Raw genomic sequence first — 18,525 nt, 5'->3', positions numbered from 1 at the left:
CTCCTTAGTTAGTATTTGTTGCAATGGTTGAGAAAGATAACCTGATGCTAGGAGATCTGTGCTATCAAGAACAATGGGCTATTTCTGCTCCCTGAGGGTAAAGTGTCAACATGCAATCACTAAATCTTTTTACTCTCCTAGCTAAAGAAAGGGACAAAACCCTAAGGCGATTCTGTGTTATTATGACTTCCCTCCAAAAGGGTAAAAAATATTTGGTCTCATGATACCTGAGCAGCTATTGTTAGATATAGGGGAGAAGGAAAAAATGCCTTAAAGCAAGTGTTCTTATCTTATATTGTATCATGGACTCCTTTGGCAAACTGGTGAAAGACTGTCCAGAACCTGCTGGACAGTGTGTGTAAAAGCTCCTGTGAAGAGAGAAGAGGAAGGGTGGGACAAGAGATGTGCAGAATTGGAGACAAGACAGGCTTTCTGATCAAGTCTCGTTTATTGTGGGCAAAAGTACCAGTATTTATGGTGGTTTGTGAGGGAGTGGGAGTCGTGCAAACTCAGTACAGAGGAGACCTTAGATAAAGGGTTTGTTTCCCGCTGAAAGAGGAGTTGACCAGAGGCCTTTGATGATGTAGGAAGCTCCAGGAGGCGTCTAGATGTCTGTTTGTTCAAGGTTAGAGGAGTCTTAGGAATGTGGCTTTATCACCTGTAGATTAGTGCCGGCTCCCCACAAAAGACTATGGACACTTTCTCGGAGTAATTATTAAAAATAATTGAAGGGAATGCTAAATTTTAGAGTTTAGTGAACTTAAGTATATGATACTTTTTATCCCATCCAAGTTCACTGATGCCCTAAACTCCATCATAAGTGAAAATTGACCCCTGGTTAAGAATGCACTGAAATTTTACCTCATTTAGCCTAAAAAGAAGCCCCCAAAGTTGGCAAGTTCCATTTGTAATGCTGGAGGAACTGAGGCAGGAGAGAGATTAGAGAGTTTTTAATATTTTGTTAATTGGAGAGCATAATTGACTGGACAGGACTCTCGTCTCAAATTATCCAGTCAGACAGAGATTAGAGACCAATTTAATAGTTTATTAAATGGAGAGATATACTGGGACCAATGGATCCATGTTGGTCCCAGGGCTGGATGAGACTGTCATCTCAAAGAATCCAGCGATGTATGGGAGAATCCCAACCCCTTAAATATCTTTTTTACAAAGAAAGGAAGGGGAAAGAAGCAGGGAAACTTCTTCAAGATCCATTTGGCTCTGTCAGGATTGGGGAGGAGGCTATAAATTCCTACTAAAAGCCAGAGTCAGGATGTCTGAATAAACAGAAGTAAATTCTTGAGGACTGAAGGAGTCAGGAAGTCTGAATTCCCCCCTTATCTTGCTTACATTGACAATTTACAACCTTAGAGCAAATGGTAATGGACCCGAAGGGGATTTTTGCAACTAAGAGGATTGAGGCAGAACACTTAAGGAAACTGAGACAGAAACTAGTGCAGGGAAACTGAGTCAGGACAATTAAAGAGAACTGTGGCATAACACATTTATATGCAGATCTAAATAATGTAATTTTTTTGAATGAAGAATTTGAACCCTCAATTAAGAGTAAAAAAAAGCAATAGTTCTTTCATTTGAAAGAACTAATCAAAGAACAGTGTTTAATAGGAAGGCCTTGAATTGGCCTTCTCAGCCTTATTGCAACACACATACTTCATAATCTCAGTGATGGAATCTTTGATGCAGGCCAGCATTGTATACTGGACATGTTTTGTACTTTGATTACAATGTGGTTCAGATACATTTTCTCCAGTATTTTAAAATGAGAGAAATATATTAAACTCAATGTTTATAATAGATGTTTACTAAAAAAAATTGTTGTTTAAACTAAGTCACATCTGAAATGTATTAGAAGAGTTTGCTTTTTAAAAATCCATTGCATGTTATTTTGAAAAGCAGATTTATCTTTTGTTTAAGTCTCATATTTTGATATAGGTCATTCATGAATATATACTATATATTATAAAAAGTGATGTCTAAAAGGGTATCACTTCGAAAGAAAATAAAATTGTCAAGTATAGACTGAAAAGTCATTGTAAAAATTATTCTATGTAAAAAACTAACCTTTTGGGGACAAATTATCTTTTTTTTTCTTAAAAGTCAGTGAATAAATATCTGCTGCACAAAAATCTAAAGGCCTCACAGTAAGTCTACACGTAGGAAATTATTGCTGAAGGTGACAATATTTTGAAGATGTTAAGATTGATTGTGAAGTTATTTGGAAGAGGGGAAGATACCAAATACTTAGAAAAAACTATAGACTTCATTAAGTATGACTGAAAAAGGGAACCCAAAAAGATATCAATAACTATTTATCTATCTACTTAGTTTCTTCAAAATCTGTGAAAATCCTCTACAAATGCATTCAGATATAGGAAAGCAAGTTGTTACGTACCATGGTGGTTTTAGTGTTGTAGCTAAAGTCAGAAAAGCTTGACTTTAAAACCTGCCTCATATCAGAGAAGTGCTAGTTGTGTGACACTGGGAAATCACTTAACCTCTTTCAGCTGTTTCCTTGTTTAAAAAACAAGTGATACTTGGTCTGTAGCCCAAGGACATTATAAAAGAGGGGAAAAGACCCATTTGTACAAAAATATTTGTAGCAGCTCTTTTTGTAATGGCAAGGAACTGGAAACTGAGTGGATGCCCATCAGTTGGGGAATGGATGAATAATTTATGGTATAGGAAAGTAATAGAATATCATTGTTCTATAAAAAATGATAAGCTGATTTTAGAAAGGTCTGGAAAGATTTATATGAACTGATGCTGACTGAAGCAAAAAGGACCAGGGATACATTGTACACTATCACAGCAAGATTGTGCATTGATTAACTATGAAAGACTTGGGTTTTCTCAGTGGTTCAGTTCATCCAAGGGCAATGTCAATAAACTTTAGATGGAAAACTTCATTTGGATCCAGAGTGAGAAATATGGAGACTGAATGTAAATCAACATATGATATGATCACTTTTTTTCTTTTTCTCCTGTTTTTTTTTTTTCTTCTCATGGCTTTTCCCTTTCCCCCCCCCTGATTTTTCTCTCCCAGCATGTTTTATAAGGAAATGTGTTTTTTAAAAACGAATGTACAGGTATAACCATAAAAACAAAGAAAAAAAGTGATAGTTTTGCAAGACTGTTGTGTAATATATAAAGACTTTTGTAGGCCTTAAAGTAAAATATGATTGTTGACTATTTTTATAGTTAAAGTCAACCACATTTTTAGTCATATAATTGATTGAAAGGTATAGAGAATACGACACCTCCCTTCAAAATCAAATGTCTTTTAAAAAAAAAAAAGTTGATGTTAAGTTGACTGTACTCAGTGGCACAGTGGATAAAATACTGGATCTGAAGTCAGAAAGATTCATCTTCCTAAATTCAAATCCAGCCTTAGATGTTTAGTAGTTGGTGACCCTGGTCAAGTCACTTTACCCTGTTTTCATCAATTCCTCATCTGTAAAATGAGCTCAAGAAGAAAATGGCAAACTACTTCAGTATCTTTTCTAAGAAAACCCTGAACGGGCTCATAAAGAGTTGGACCCAACTGAAAATGACTGACCAACAATCAGAATATTGTTAACTATCCAAAGAATATTTGTTCGGGTAGTTTTAATGGCTGTCATCCAATAAAATAACTTCCATACATTTGTCAAATTCATACAGTATTTCTTACAAGATAAAACAATAGAAATAACGTTATTTGATAACCCTCTGTTTATCACACCAAAGTTTACCATAAAACAAGAATACAGAGATATCCCGGTCTGTCATGGAGGATGTCTACTGCAGAGTGGGATTCCCTATAAATAGTAAAGTGTTCCTGTTTGTAGCTGACATTATGCTGGGTGCAACAAATTCTAGAATATCACAGAGCTTTGTTAGTAAGAGTCATAATCTCTCAAAAGAGTCCAGTTCAACTATCTACAGAGAAAAAACCCCTGAAGACATCAGAACTATAATACAGCTGATGTTTGTGATAAAGCTGATCCATCAGCATTTCAGTTTTGAACAGGATCTGTGAATGGATAAAGAACTGAATACAAGAAAAGAGAAGGCTGTACTGCTTTTAGAAAATTATGTTTATGGAAAATGAATGGATGCCCATCAATTGGAGAATGGCTGGGTAAATTGTGGTATATGAATGTTATGGAATATTATTGCTCTGTAAGGAATGAACAGCAGGATGAATACAGAGAGGCTTGGAGAGACCTACATGGACTGATGCTAAGTGAGATGAGCAGAACCAGGAGATCATTATACACTTCGACAACGATATTGTATGAGGATGTATTCTGATGAAAGTGGATTTCTCTGACAAAGAGACTTAACTGAGTTTCATTGGAGAAATGATGGACAGAAACAGCTACACCCAAAGAAGAATACTGGGAAATGAATGTGAACTATTTGCATTTTTGATTTTCTCGAGTTATTTTTACCCTCTGAATCCAATTCTCCCTGTGCAGCGGGAGAACTGTTCGGTTCTGCAAATATGTATGTATCTAGGATATACTGCAACATATTTATAGGACTGCTTATCTTGGGGAGGAGGAGTGGCCAAAAGTGTGGAAGAACTGTGTACAAAACAGAATCCTTTCATCTATGGACCTCTTTCTCTCTTAGAAAGAGAGCCTGTGCATTCTGGATCCCCTAATCCACCCCACCCCACCCTTTTGCCCCAAAATAATAAAGATAGGACTAAATGAGTTAATAATAGCTAGAATTAACACATAGTGCTTTAAGGTTTACAAAACACTTTACAGATATGTCATTTTTATCCTCATAACTGCACTCAGAGATAGAAACTATTATTATAGCCATTTTATAGGTGTGGAAACTGAGGCAAACATTAAATGGCTTGTACACAGATAGTAAACGCCTGAAACTGTATTTGAACTCAAATCATCTTGAGTTCTCAATCTGCTTTCTATTCCCTTCATTACATGCTTTATTCTTAGATATTCCAGTTGCTTTTAAAAAGAGAAATTCATAGAATTGACTATTTTTTTTTTTTTGTCTTCTCATGGCTTTTCCCTTCCCCCCCTCCCCCCTGATTTTTCTCTCCCAGCATGTTTTATAAGGAAATGTGTTTTTTAAAAACGAATGTACAGGTATAACCATAAAAACAAAGAAAAAAAGTGATAGTTTTGCAAGACTGTTGTGTAATATATAAAGACTTTTGTAGGCCTTAAAGTAAAATATGATTGTTGACTATTTTTATAGTTATAGTCAACCACATTTTTAGTCATATAATTGATTGAAAGGTATAGAGAATATGACACCTCACTTCAAAATCAAATGTCTTTTTTAAAAAAAAATAGTTGATGTTAAGTTGACTGTACTCAGTGGCACAGTGGATAAAATACTGGATCTGAAGTCAGAAAGATTCATCTTCCTAAATTCAAATCCAGCCTTAGATGTTTAGTAGTTGGTGACCCTGGTCAAGTCACTTTACCCTGTTTTCATCAATTCCTCATCTGTAAAATGAGCTCAAGAAGAAAATGGCAAACTACTTCAGTATCTTTTCTAAGAAAACCCTGAACGGGCTCATAAAGAGTTGGACCCAACTGAAAATGACTGACCAACAATCAGAATATTGTTAACTATCCAAAGAATATTTGTTCGGGTAGTTTTAATGGCTGTCATCCAATAAAATAACTTCCATACATTTGTCAAATTCATACAGTATTTCTTACAAGATAAAACAATAGAAATAACGTTATTTGATAACCCTCTGTTTATCACACCAAAGTTTACCATAAAACAGGAATACAAAGATATCCCTGTCTATCATGGAGGATGTCTACTGCAGAGCGGGATTCCCTATAAATAGTAAAGTGTTCCTGTTTGTAGCTGACATTGTGCTGGGTGCAACAAATTCTAGAATATCACAGAGCTTTGTTAGTAAGAGTCATAATCTCTCAAAAGAGTCCAGTTCAACTATCTACAGAGAAAAAACCCCTGAAGACATCAGAACTATAATACAGCTGATGTTTGTGATAAAGCTGATCCATCAGCATTTCAGTTTTGAACAGGATCTGTGAATGGATAAAGAACTGAATACAAGAAAAGAGAAGACTGTACTGCTTTTAGAAAATTATGTTTATAATTATCTCAGGTTTTGAATAGCACTATCTCTGAGTACTAAAGTTGTAGGTAAACTAAGTGTATGCTAGGTATGAATAAATTACAATAAATTGACATAGCTTGTATAAATAGCTAGCATCTATACAAATGTTACCTCCTTTGATCCTTATAACATTCCCTGGGAAGTTTTCATCATTTCAAGTCATGTCCAATTTTTTTTGTGATCCCATTTGGGGTTTTCTTGGCAAAGGTACTGAAGTGGTTTGCCATTTTTAACTCCAGCACATTTTGCAGATGAGGAATTGAGGCAAACAGGGTTAAGTAACTCTTCCAGGATTGCACTAATAGTAAATATCCGAGACTTAATTTGAACTCAGGTCTTTCTGATTAGTTCTAACACTCTTATCTACTGCATCCTTGCTGCCTCAAGAAATATCTCTCCATTTTACAAAAGAATAAATAGAGGCAATTAAAATGACTTTCCTTATATTACACAAGTTTCAAGCATCAAAGGCAGGGTTAGAACTCATTCACATTATCTCTCAAAATCTCAGTTTCTTCATCTGTAAAATGAGACAATTGGACGAGATAGTCTCAGATCTTCAGATCTAAATTTGGAATCTGTTCAAGATATGAGTTGCCTCTCTTTCTTGTACTCATATTTAAAACTATTATTGAGTAGTTTTAAAGACTATCATCCAACAAAATAACTCTCACAAACCATCTGTGTGCATACCTCCAGTGTGCACCGGCACAAATGAGAGAAATAATTGTAGTCATTCTCTATGAAGTCTGGGTTGTGCATAGGTGAGGAAATAATTTTATTTATAGATCACACTCTCTAGTCATATTTCTTCTTTTCTAGTCCCTCGTTTTTTCCCCACTTGTACATATATTGTGGATAAAGGTACAGGTACATATATTGTGTGTATAGGAAAATTTAGTTATAGAGACCAGGATAAAGTTAAGGACCTGGTCCCACTGGATTCTTCCAAATCATCACATGCATCTCTAGTACCCCCTAGTGGCCAAAAGTGTGGAAGAACTGTGTACAAAACAGAATCCTTTCATCTATGGACCTCTTTCTCTCTTAGAAAGAGAGCCTGTGCATTCTGGATCCCCTAATCCACCCCACCCCACCCTTTTGCCCCAAAATAATAAAGATAGGACTAAATGAGTTAATAATAGCTAGAATTAACACATAGTGCTTTAAGGTTTACAAAACACTTTACAGATATGTCATTTTTATCCTCATAACTGCACTCAGAGATAGAAACTATTATTATAGCCATTTTATAGGTGTGGAAACTGAGGCAAACATTAAATGGCTTGTACACAGATAGTAAACGCCTGAAACTGTATTTGAACTCAAATCATCTTGAGTTCTCAATCTGCTTTCTATTCCCTTCATTACATGCTTTATTCTTAGATATTCCAGTTGCTTTTAAAAAGAGAAATTCATAGAATTGACTATTTTTTTTTCTGTGAAAAGTAGATAAATGTGGAAATCAGTAACAACAAAAAGCAAAATTATTGAAGAAGATCCTAAAGATAGATATATCTACTATAGTAGGAATTAGGATTGGGAAACAGCTTGGTTAGTACAGAAGCTGGAGGGCATTCAGTTGAGAGCGAGTAGGGTTATAAAGGACCTGAAAATCCCAGAAGAAAATCAATTAAAGGAACTGGGAGCTATTCAGTATGAAGAAGAAAAAGCTAAGGAAAGAAATGTGATACCTGTTTTCAAGTATTTGAGTGACTTTTGAATAGAATCGTTACCAAAATTATTCAGTTTGGCCCCAGAAGACAAAACTAGGGACAAAGTGGTGGAAGTTGTAGAGAGGCAGATTTTGGCTCAGTATAAGAAGAAAATTTCTAACAGTGGGTGCTATCTAAAAGTGGGATGGACTGCTTCCAGAAATCAGGGTTTCACTCTTTCTAAAAAAAAGGCTTGATGCCCACCCATGGAGATATTATCAAGTGGATTCTTGTTCAGACACAGGTTAGAAAAGATGGCTGCTGAAGTCTCATCAAACTGTGAAATTAGTCCTTTGGCTACATACAGACACTTATAAAAACTACCACAAAGTTTTCAAAGTGTTTTATTGCATATGAACCAAATAGAAACACTATCTTCCTTTACATGTTTTTATTTATTAATACAATGTAAACTTCATTTTCAGAGTGTAATGCTCCTGGCAAAATTACTTTACATTAAGGCAAAACCTGCCCTCTTGTGGCTTGTGAGAAAATTGCAGAAACTCCACCAAACTGGTTTGTCTTTGTGGCTGTAATTTGTCTGGGTCAGAGACCAAGTAAGTAACACTTCCAGAAAGATGTTTTTGTAGAACTCAGAAATTAGTACAGATAAAATATCCACATAGCAAAATATATCTCCAAATTTCCATTTTAAACCATATTTGAAATTTTTCACCAGAAAACTATAAAAACTTTTGGAACATTTTAAGCTGCAGGGCAAAAATCTTTTACATTTTCTTGGCAAATGCATATAGGGTATAATTTAGTTAACTATTATGTATATAATTACACTGCAGCTGGAGGTTGGTGAAACTTCCTTTCAATAAAATTTTTATAGTGGAATTGGCAGTTCTTGGAAAAGTTTGTGAAAAAAAAATTAAATCATTGGGTCAAAACTAGATGCAACTATCTTCAGCCCAGATGGAGAATTGAGTTTGAATCTAAGTAGTCTCATAAAAAGTCACTTTCAGGATTAGACAGTTGAATTATGTTATTATGAGCAAATATTTATTGAATGTTCATTTCAAACTTAATGCCAGAACCCACTAGAGAAAGAAACAGCTATTAATCAATAGAGGATCACAGATTTAGAAGTGGAAGGGACCTTACTGGCCTTTGAGCCAACTTTCCAGTTTTACTTGGGGGCATCTACATTTATATGTGGTATACCTGTAAAATCTACTTCATCTTCAAGGTGCTTTTTTGATATAGATCCACTAAAAACTATTACTACTAAGTCCCCACAAATGTGTGTTCTTTGTTGTTGCCAGAGTATGCACAGTTCAAAGCTAAGCCATTTAATTAAATAATACGGAAGGAAAAGTAACAATAAAAACATTTCCCCTATAAACCTTGGACATACTCATCCACAAAGAATGTATATACCTGGGGAACATATACGGAAAGATGCACATGGAAGGAGAACATATGACCAGGGGAATATATGGGGGAATATGTGACCAGGACAAATATGTGGAAAGATACATATATAGAAGGGAATAAATAAAGAGTATACATATGGCCAGACTATATATAGGGAGGATATCTCATGGTTCTGATGCTATAGAGTCACCAATATTTTCTGGTGATATTCTTGAACTGTTTCTACTTCACATGCTCCATATCAGACATTTCTTTCTATTAAGCCTATTTCTTGCTGGCTGTCTTATCTCATTTAAATTGACTTGCTCTCTGGCTTTCTCTATTGGGATGATTTTGCTGCTGCCATTACAGGATATCAGTTGGAGTCTTCAGTTGAGGCATTGTCTCTTCCTTTAAGAGGAATAGGTTCTACCATCTTTCTTTTTGCTCAGCATCTATAACCTAAAGTTCTGCTTAATAAAAAAGGCAGATCTTTAACAGCCTAGTTATCAAAAACCTTTGATTCCTTTTCTTTCCATAAGGAGAGGGAAGTCAATTGGCTCCCAAAGTCTTCTTCCTCCTTCCTACAAGTTCTTTTAGGGTATAGATTAGTCAACCAGCTAATTAGAATTCTCAAGCATTAAATATATCCGAATATTTTCTCTTGCAAGCAGGATTAATGTCCCTTTCCTACTTCTTTCTTAGGGTTATAAGATCCTTTTTTAACTCCCATCAATTTTTGATCGCCAATCTCCATTCTCCTTGGTTCTCTTCAGGATCTGTTTTCCAAAAACCTCAAAGATTTCTGCTGCTTGAGGCACCACTATTTTCTTCAGGTGTCTCAATTTATTTGGATTTTACCTTACAAATGAATCTGAAAAAGCATAGAAATAGCTAAGATGACAGGTCATTATCTGGCCCACATCCTGCCTTTTTCACATGTATGTGTACAAGAATAAGACTCCTAAGACTTTGAATTGTCTTTCTTACAGATGAGGTACTGAGACTCAGAGAGTTAAGTGACTTGTCCAATGTCACACTGATTATAAACAGCAGGGCCAGAATTTGAACCTGGCTTAACTGACTTCAGCCATCACTCTTTCCTCTTTTTCATTTTTAAAAATTTCTTATGGAATTCCCATAACATGAAGGGCCAGACCAATTTAAGAGATGAGGCAAAGGAAAAGGTAGAAGAGAAATATAGGAAATTTAATGGTTTGAATTTTCTCTATTGGTATGTACACTGGATACACATGTATATATGAAGTAGTTCTTTTATAGGTATACCACATATAAATGTAAATGTTTCCAAGTAAAACTGGAACATATAATCCTGTATCTTTGTTACATAACTTTGTCGTGTTACAGCAGACTAATATGCATTTTGTTAATTGTTCAATGTCACAAGTGCTTCATTTCATCCCAAAATGGGAACTGAGTTAACAAGATACTGATGTTAGGCCTTCCTTAACAATTAGATTTATGTGTAAAAGAATGAGATTGTAGGGATAGCTAGATGGTGCAGTGAATAGAGTGCCTGCCCTGAAGTCAGGAGGACCTGAGTTCAAATTCAGCCTCAGATACTCAATACTTCCTAGCTGTGTGACTCTGGGCAAGTCACTTAACCTCAATTGTCTCAGCAAAGAAAAAGAATGTTTTTCTTTTATTTTCATTTCTGTACCAACATTTTCTAACTGGTTATTCTTGTTCATTAGTGTCTTTTCAGAAGTACGATTGGTGCCCATCAGTGTGCTGGTAATTAGTTTTTGGTAAGGAAAATGAGCACCTAGAAGAAAGAAAAGGAAATAAGAAAGCAGACATTCTCAATTAATGGGACTATTGCTCTGGGAGAGAAATTAGCAGTCTACTTTTGAGTAGCACATATTTCAACATAGTTAAAGACCGAATGTCAAGAGAAGGAAAGAACAATTAGTGACTTCATTGTGTTCCTGTTTAAATGGCTATTTCCAAAGGTAATTGCTTGCTTGTTTAAATGGCAAATCCTTTCTTAATTATGACCTTTAGTAAATAATCTTTCTTTTCTATTTCCAAAGAATGTTCATATTTCACAAGCTTTAATATTCATATGTAGAAATCACGTTCTGCCAACACTTTAATATACTGACACCTCAAATAAAGGCCTTAGGCCTACTTCTGTTAGCAAATGATCAGCCTTGACATGAAAAAGTAATTATGAATAATCATAATTCACAAGTTTATTTATTCTTTACTTCTATCTTCATAAGCCACCCTCTGGTCTTTAATAACATGACATACCTATAATTTTTTGTCCTTTCTTTGGATTTAAAACTCTTCTGTTCTTACTCCCTGCTTACATTTGCTTTTAGTTTCATTGTTAAGAGGCTTGTAACATTTTAGCACTCATAGTCCTTTTCTTTCCCCCAGCCCTCTTTTTGTGCAGCTCCCTTTCTTTTACTGATGCTCTTTTACTTCATTGATTTCCTCTTATCTCGATATATCCATCTCTGTGTTTTCAACATTTTTCCTTGGGATATTCCCAACTGTTTGATCCTGTCATTTGACGCTGAGTTGTTTTCTGTCAGCTCTACAAAACAAACTGTCTGGAGGTTCTCTGGTGCCGTACAGTCTGCCAGTCATTTGACAGCAATATCAGCTCTTTTAGATAATCAAAGGACCATACTGGCAACACAGTAGCAAGCAAATTTGTTCTTTTTTTTCTTCTGAAGTCTGTCCTATCCCCTATTTCCTAGCTTACAACTTTACAAGGTCTTTGTGAAGGTGCCTTTTACTGTAATGGATGCAAATATATTACTCTTAAACAATAGCTGCTCCAGAATCTTGTTTATTGAATTACTGTAATTCACCTTGCAGCTAGATGGCTGCCTCAGACCTGGATTTTCCCATCTGAGAAGAGGCTGCAGTAGAGAAGTCTTTATCATTAGACATATCTGTCTGGCTTTTGCTGTTGTTGTCAGATAGTCAGGACCCTGGCCAGCTCCAAAGGAGTTTCACAGATAAATTAGGGTGGGCGAGGGAGAGTTTTGCGGTCCCTGAATCTCATTTTAGTCTGTTTTTTTCCCCTTGGAAATTAATTCCTTCCTCTGAAGGTTAAAAATGGGACTAGGTAAAACCCCACTCTTTCCTCTTTCTGGAATCAGTAAGGGAGCTGATTTATATGGTCTCTTTTGTGAAATGCCTAGTTGTGTAAGGTAATGAGGACTACTTCACATGAAGTGAGTCCAGTTATGAGTCAGGGTTTGATAATAATTTTGGAATACTTCTCTTTTGACGCTTGTCAGATTCCCTTTTATTCTCCTTAGCCCTGGGATAATTTCAAAAGTGAAGAATTGATATTACCCTGGTAAAAAGAGATATCTAGTCTCTGTCTTTGAATTTACAGTTCAATGCTTATTCTCAGCCATTTTACCTATGTTCATTACTCGATGACTTTTCTCTACTAACTACAAAGACATCGGAACTCTTTAACTACTATTCGGTGCTTGAGAAGGCATAATTGGCACAGTTCTAAGTCTCCTTATCCAAGCAGAGCTTGGCCAACCTGGAACTCTAATCGGAGATGATCAGATTACTACCAATGGTACTGGCACACACTGGGAATGACATACAAACTGACTTGTGAGTATTCTTTGGAAAAAATTTTAAAATTGTGACTTTTTAAAGGAGGTACATTTCTCCTAGTTCCATTTTCCAGCCTCATTTATTGCAGTAATTAAAACACTGTAGAACTTAGTTATTTAAAAGAATGGGAGCATTGGTACAGTGGAGGAGCTAGTCACACCTGCTCTAGATCATTTGTAAAATGAGGAAGCTGAACTAGGCAACCTCAAAAGTTCCTTCCAGTTCTAAATCCTATAGTGATATTATTCTTTTTGTGATGTGAACTGCTGTTGGTGAATTCAGTGCAGGGGATGAAACACTAGACTAGAATTCTAATCCAGATCCTGCCACTTAACTAGCTTTTGTGTGATCCCAGGGCAAATAACTTAATCTCTGCTTCAGTTCCCTCAACTATGACATGGAGATAATAATAGCACCTAGCTCATAGTGAGGTGAAATAAGATAATATTTATAAAGTGCTTAGTACAGTTCCTAGTACATGTTAAGAGCTTAATAAATGTTTGATCTCTTATCTTCTAAGAGTTTAGTCACCTTCTAGCTCTACATCTGTGATCCCAGTGTCCTAAATCACTTCCTCATACTGCAACCAAGTTTCCTCTTATTTAGAATTGAGAAGGATTGCCTTAAAAGATCTCTAAGGCAGATCTCAATTTCTAATATTTTGTGATTTTTGAATTTTATCTTCTTCAAAGTAATCACCTTGGGAAGCAATATTTATTTTAATGATGTTGCCATTGCTCTAAACATTTTTGGATTTTTCCTCGTGAGGAATTGCTTTATTGTCTACATAGAAAATATATTTTCATTATTTCATAGCTTTTCTTCATTTTTGTTCCCTTTGCCAGCTAATTCTTAGCTTGTCCAGAACCAAATTAAAATCTCTTGACTACGTAACAGATTTGTTCTGCTGAAAGTCAAGACCGTGGTATAGTACTTTGGCCCCTCATGTTATTATCAAAGATCTTTCATTTGGGAAAACCTGAGAAACACATCATATCTGGCTTATAACCAGTCTAATGGCATCTTTGACTTCTTCCATAAATTCACTGAAGCCTCAGTTCATGGGCAAAGATATGATGTTCATCATATTAATATGTTGTATATTATATTTAGTATGTAACAATAGAAAACCTCATTTGTTTATTTTTGCAGATAAGAAATAGTGAATTGGCTCTTTTTTCCTTTACTAGAAAAATAGGCATCAGAATGTTATAAATAGACTGCATTTCAAATACTTCCTAAATCTAAACCCTAATGCAGCCTGCCACCATCATGGATGTGTTGGAGTGGGGAGGTATGCTTGCCATCTCAACATTCTTTTCTGCATCCAGCCAAAGTAAGAATTTGTTTCTGGTCATCAATATTTGTTACATTGGTCTGATTTTTCTTTCTTTGCTTTTTTTTAAACTGGGGACAGAATGGTAGAAGATAGAGAAAATCAATTGTTACTTTAAAAAATGAAAAGATAAATTTCACTCTTTAATGTCTGCTATGGAAAATGGTGTCCAGGGAATGATTACAGTTTCTCCAGCAGCAGATTAAGTACTAGATTGAGTATTAAAATTCTTTACCAGAGTTGATACCGTTTCCTCAGATGCTAGGAGATAAGGATTGTCAGCTCCAGACATTCCCCTTGTACTTTATTATGACTTGTATCACTCTATACTCAGATCTTCTTTCATATCACCACTCACCACTTGGAAGATAAACTGCTTAAGAGGTCTTTAGAAACAAAGCTATCCAAAGCATTTTTGATGTCCTTCAGCAGAAGGACTGTTGTGACCAAACTATTAAGTATTAGCTTGCTCTGTCTTGAGTTCTGAAAATGTTTTTGAAAAATCTAGCCTAACATGTTGATGGGAGGGGAGAGAAAGAACTCTGGTATAGGTCCCCTCACAGCAAAATTACTAGATTTTTGCTCTAATGCTCTAAAATTTTGAAGATTCTAATAGCATCTTTCCTCTTTCTGCAATAGAAAGAGTGAACTTAGCAACTAGTTTTTTTTTTTTTTTGTCCCAACCTATGACTTGATTTTATTATTGTAAGAAACTTTAACTGTGGGAAATCTTTGTATTTGTGCAGAACAACAGCTTTAAATTATTTGTAATTTAGAGGCTTAGAAAGTTGACTGGGAACATAGTGAGGTTAAGTGATTTGGTTTTGGTCATATGCATCAAAAGAAGGTCTTGAACTGGCTCTGTAGTCATGGTGTGTCTATTTCTCAAAAATAATTATTTAAAATAAGAGGCTATCAGAGGGCATGTTTCTTTCCCCACTATAGTTTTCTCCTCAGTGAGTTTTCCCATGATTTGTTTTGGTCTGCTTCCTACTCTCTATTATGGTGACCTCATGGTGTCTGAGGACTTTATGTCAGAGCCTATGATAGTTCTTAATAGTTATCTGATAGGCCATCTTACATATAAGACAACTGCCTCTTTCCCTCCCATATGAAGTAGATCAAGAAATCCAGATTTAAACGCTGGTTACTTCACATCCAGACTATAGAAATAACCTGCTGGCATATCAGCCTTCCCCGACTCTTTCACCCCACAATCCATCCTCTTTTCAGCCACTAAAATGATTTTCTTAAAGCACAGTTCCAACCATGTCATTCCCTATTCACAAAACCGAAGTAGTTCCCTATTGACTAATAGATAAATTCAAAACACCAACATTCAAGACCCTCATAGCTATGTTCTCTCCTACTTTTCAGTTTTCTTACATCTTATTCCCCAACATGTGCTTAGTGATGTTGTCTTCCTGGCAACAAGACACTTCATTTCTCAGCTCTGGCATTTTCTTTGGTTGTCCTTTGCCTGGGATATTCTCCCTCCTCTTCTCTGCCTGAAGACTTCCCTGATATTCCAATTAAAATCCATGTTTTACAGGAAGCCTTTTCCAACCTCTCTTAATCTTAATATTTCACCTTTCTCAGTTCTATTTAATCCTTTCCTATTTATGCTATCTATAGCTTATTTGTTTGTATTTGTTTGCTTGTTGTCTTTCCTGTTAGATTATGAGCTCATATGAGTTAGATTATGAAGTCAGAGGCTATTTTTTGTCTCTTTCTGTATCCCTAGCACATAGTGGATGCTTAATAAAAGTTTATTGATTGGCTAACTGGTTTGCTGTAATTGCAGTGTTTTTTATAGCAAGAATTCTTGATTATTTTGCATCATGAACTCCTTTGGTAGTCTAGTGAAACTTCAGTTTTTTTAAAAGCATAAAACAAAACAGATAGGATTACAAAGAAAATTATGTTGAAACACAATCATCAGAATAAATACATATGTAATGTGCTTATCTACATATATAGGCACAATATGTAAATATGTATATGTGCATGTGTACTGGATCCCAAATTAAGAATTCCTACCTTAGAATTCAAAGTTAAAATGAAGTCAGAAATTCTAGCTATGAATGAACTTTTTTCTTTTTTTCTTTTTTTATATTTTTAGGATGAGTTTCTAGACTCTGGGAAATCTGAAAGAAATTTTTCACAAATCTTAGCGAAGGCCATGTTTGTTTTGGTCTGCTTCCTGCTCTCTATTATGTGTACAGGCCAAATAAATCTTTTAGCCATGGGAAGAAAATGCTCAAAAATCCCAAAGTGCATATCTGTCCATAAAAGTAACAAATAACAATTGATGTGATGGGAACATTATCCTACCACTCCATTCCCATTCAACTTAAAGTAGTTTTTTCTTTTTAAAAAAGGTATTAAAATAGCCTTAAGATTTAATTGGCTCAAGGAATTAATGGGTCAGGGCACTGATATCACACAATAGTGTCTGAGTGAAAAAGAAAGCAACAAGAAGTTCTAAACACTCTGGTATTTGGTTGATGGGATATGGTGGCAACTCAAAGGCTGAATCAATTTGTGGTATATATATTCTTGTTGAATATCTTTCTCCTGTTTTGACTAAGTAAATCTCCTTTTGTTAAGTTTTTAATAGCCTTACCAGTGACTCATTTCATTACAGCATCTAAACTACTAGAGGACTGACTTGAGGCAGTCCGAAATCAGGTTACCTTCTCTACCTTTAGAAAAAAAAATATAGTAAAATATCACTGAAACATTAGAGAGGGTACCTTTCCTATTTAAAAAGTAATGACTTGGAAGCCACCCAGATGTGAAGATTTGTAGCATTACCCATTGATAGTTTCTCTGAGTCTTTAGTTAAGTATAAAGAATATACTTTAATAAATCATATTAATATTTATTAAATAGCTTGGTGGCAGAGTAGATAGAATGTTTGACTTGGAATTTAGAAGATCTAAGTCTTTGGCAAATAGTTTAGCATTAAAGGACTGAGCTTTAAAAATATTTTCATAATATCAAGTACCTAAAATGGGTTTCTAGAGTCTGTTAAAATCTCTCAAACCTTCTGATATTTACAACCATTTACAATTTTGTTTCATACCATATCTTACTCCATCTGAAGCCTAGCCATTCTTATAATCAAGCTTAAGAGTCATCTCCTCCATAAAAAGTCTTCTCTAAATACACAAGCCCACATTGATGTCTATAAAGTCCTATGGCATTTTGGTCAGTGCTACATAATTGGCACTTAATTGAACTTGAATGCACAGAGTTTAGTATTGTAATCAAGTAATATCTACAATAAAGTTAATCTAATATATTTAATGATGTGTATAACTATTATTTGCTGCATGATAATGAGGCATAAGTGGTAAGGAAGGTGAGAAAAACTAATTAAATTAAATTTTTTTTTTCATGATTTTGCCCGTGATCAGCTCTGACAAGAACCTTGACACTTTGGCCCCTCTGTGGATGTCAAGAGACGATGTTTATATTCCTGTGGAGATTCCTGTCAAAGTTAAAGGAACAGAGATTCATGTATACTTTAAAAAATCTTCTTGCTCTTTAGTCTGTTGGATTAAGTTGTGCAGTATGATTTAAGGTCCAGCTTCTTAAACTGTGTGTTTTGAAATCACATGGTATCTCATAACTGAATGTGGGAGTTGCAAAGTTATGATTAATTATCAGAAAATATTTGATTAGTATACTTATGTATCATATAAAAATTTCTCAAGCAAAAAGAGGTAACTCGTGAAAAAATGTTTCAGAAACTTTGGCTTACAGGAAGGGATCTCTACTCCAAAACACCTCTTTGCCATAGCCTGACGTTGACATTTTATTGTTAAGGAGATATAGTATACTGTGGTGAAAAGGGCATCGTAGTTGGGCGACATTTTTGAATTCCAAATCAGCTACTTATTTACTTGTACATCTTTGCTCAAGTAATCTCATGTCTCTGACTCCCATTATTCTTTCCTCTAAAATGAGAGAATTGAACTAAATTTTTTTTTATGATCCTATTTAGCTCAAAGTAGAGTGGTCTGTTGGGTTAATAAGAGCTCCCAATCCTCATTAGAGTTTAGGAGACCAACATTTGGTATAACAACAAAACCAATTAAAAGCAGTAGGGTGATGGATATTAGCAAGCATTGAGATGAATTAATTATTACAATTGTATACTGCATTTAGCTCATTATTTTTCTAAGGAAGAACAGAAGAACAAAAATGGCTATCTTTGGGAAAGGATGAGGCCCTGATCTCTAGGAAATTTGGGATAAATGTTTCACAGATTTTAGTGAAGGCCATGAAACCAACTCTCTATCTCTATATGTCAGGCTCAACAAATCTGCAAAATCACC

Source organism: Antechinus flavipes, chromosome 3 (genome assembly GCF_016432865.1).
Source record: "Antechinus flavipes isolate AdamAnt ecotype Samford, QLD, Australia chromosome 3, AdamAnt_v2, whole genome shotgun sequence".
Taxonomy (NCBI): Eukaryota; Metazoa; Chordata; class Mammalia; order Dasyuromorphia; family Dasyuridae; genus Antechinus; species Antechinus flavipes.
This window is presented reverse-complemented; position numbering follows the sequence as displayed.